At 78.8% G+C, this 2,500-nt stretch overlaps 1 non-coding gene across 1 annotated transcript; it reads right to left on the reverse strand.

Moving 5' to 3' along the window:
* Window positions 1-646: 646 nt before the first annotated feature.
* On the reverse strand, window positions 647-799 carry LOC144248507 (5.8S ribosomal RNA). Its single transcript, XR_013341801.1, has one exon. It is a non-coding gene; the product is annotated as a 5.8S ribosomal RNA (ribosomal RNA).
* Window positions 800-2,500: the final 1,701 nt, after the last annotated feature.

Consider the following 2,500-nt stretch of genomic DNA (forward strand, 5'->3'; position numbering starts at 1 on the left):
CCGTCCCGGAGACGAGAACCGAAAGGAAAACACGGAAGCACACACGCGGCAGAGACGGCCCCGGACCGGGGGGGGACGCGGCCGCCAGGCGGCGGGCGCGACGGCCTTCGGCGGGGAGAGGGAGAGAGCGAGAACGGCGACGGCGCCCCTGGCGCCCCGAGACGGCGACAGAGAGGGACGGGGAAGGGAAGGAGAGGACGACGCGGGGGTCGCCCCCGCCCCCCCCGGCGCTCGCGCCTCGCGCGCGGCAGCACGGCACGGTACCCGCGCGGTACCCACCCGCAGACAGCCGCCCGCGCGGGGGGAGGCCGGGGGGGGGCGAGGCCCGCGCGCCTCGCCTCCCCCCCTCTCGCCCTCGTCTCTCGGCCCTCGGCGGGGCGCTCTCGACGCCGCCCCGTCTCTCTCGCTCTCTTTCTCCCCGGCCGCCGCGCCGCCGCTCGGCGACGCGGCCCCCGGCGAGGACGAGCTCCGCCCCAGCGGCTCGCTCCGGGAGCGGGGAGCTACGGAGCGCTCCCCGAGTCTGCATTTAGGGGGACGAAGGCCCTCGGGCGCGGCCACGACGGCCACGGCCACGACGACGGGCCTGCGAGGCGACCCCAGCCGCGCCGCCGGGGTGGCAACCCCCGGGCGGCGATTGATCGTCAAGCGACGCTCAGACAGGCGTAGCCCCGGGAGGAACCCGGGGCCGCAAGTGCGTTCGAAGTGTCGATGATCAATGTGTCCTGCAATTCACATTAATTCTCGCAGCTAGCTGCGTTCTTCATCGACGCACGAGCCGAGTGATCCACCGCTAAGAGTTGTCTGGCTTTCGGCACCGAACCCCGCACACGGGCGGAGGGGGCCCCTTTTTTTCTCTCTCGCCGAGGGGGCACGCACGCGGGCCGCCCCCGGCTTCGACCGTACGAGCACACAACGCAACGAACCGAGTGGGGGGGGAAAGAAAAACCATCCGAGAGCGAAACGCCCAACGGAACGCTCCGAAGGTCGGCGGGAAAGGCGGGGGGACCCGCGTCCCCGACCGCCTCCCCCCGCCGCTACGAGCGAGGGGAGACGCCGCCGGCAAACTGTGCCGTCCTCCGGAGGCGGCCCAGGCGCCCGGGCTCGGCCCGGCCTCCGCACGGAGGAGGCACGCGGCGCGCGCCGGACCGCGGGGGGACACGGCGGCCCGCCCGGCCTCGCTGCAACGGGACGACGGGACGCACGCGGCCGGGGGCGCGGCCGTCGGCCCCCGCGCGCGCCGCTCTCCCTTCTCACCGCCGCTCCGCGGACCCGCGGAGCGCCGCCGCGCCACCGCGCGGCCGGCTCGCTCTCTCTCCCCAGCGGCCTTGCCGCGCTCGAGACGGCACGCGACGGCCACCGCCCAACCGGCAACGCCCCCCGCGGGACCGCTCCCGCCGGGAAGGGCGAGCGCCCGGCGGACGCGCTCCGCCGCCGGCGCCGGAGGCGGGCGCCGCACCGAGACCCGAGCCGGCGTCGCGAGCGCCCGGAGCCTGCCGGACGGCTGACCCGCCGCCGCAACGGCCGCACTCCCGGGACCGCCGCCGCCTCGCACCGTCACGGAGCCCCTTTTTCCTCGGGCACGCGCGGCCCAGGGGAAGGCGTGCGGCGCCGAGCCGGGGGGGTAGGCGGGGAGGGGGGCAGCGACGCCCACCCTTTTCTCCCCGCTGACCGGGCGGGGAGACCGGGCGGGGAAGCGCCCCCCCCCCCAACCCCCCACGGCCGCCGCGCGCACGACCTTCCTCCGGGGCTCCGCGAGCGGACGGAGAAAAGGGCGACGGGGAGGCGGCGGGCGGGGCCCGGGCCGGGACCGCCGCCGGCGACGGCGGGCGCCGTCCGGCCGGCCGTCCCCGCTGGCGGGGGACACTCGCCGAGCGGCGCCGCCGCCGCTCGGCACGGGGCCGCCCGCGCTCGCGGACTCTCCGGCGACGGAGGGACCTGCCGAGCGCTCGGCCCCGGGCGGGCGGGCGGTCCCTGAGCCGGGGACGGCCGGCGACCGGCGCCGCCGGCGCGCTCGAGGAGAAGGCCGTCGAGGGGAGAGAGACGGCGCGGCCGCGCCGCGCGCGGCGCCGCACCCCAGAGACCGCAGAGGCGGCCGAGGAAGGAGGAGAGCGCGGCGGGCCCCGGCGGCCGCAACCCCGCAGCTGAGGAAGGGGCGAGAGAGCGCGCGCTCTCTGCCGGCGTCGCCCGTTTCGAGGCGAGCGGGTCGGCCCCCGCGGCCGACCGCGCGCCGCGGCCTCTCCGCCGAGGCCGGGCCGCGGAGAGGGGGGGGCAGGGCGCCCCTCCCCGGCGCGGCGCGACAAACCCCCCGCGCGCGGTAACGCGGCGGGACGACGGCCGCGCGGCCGGTGGCCGCGGGCACCACCGCAGGGGATCACGCGGGAGTAGCTCCCCACCCCTCAATGGAGCCGCGCACCGCCGCCCGGCAACCGCCGCCGCCGCCGCCGCGGCGGAAGGACGCGCCGAGCCGCCCGAGTCTTTAAACCGCCGCCCCGGCTCGGCG

This window comes from Lonchura striata, unplaced genomic scaffold (genome assembly GCF_046129695.1).
Source record: "Lonchura striata isolate bLonStr1 unplaced genomic scaffold, bLonStr1.mat Scaffold_162, whole genome shotgun sequence".
NCBI classification, from domain to species: Eukaryota; Metazoa; Chordata; class Aves; order Passeriformes; family Estrildidae; genus Lonchura; species Lonchura striata.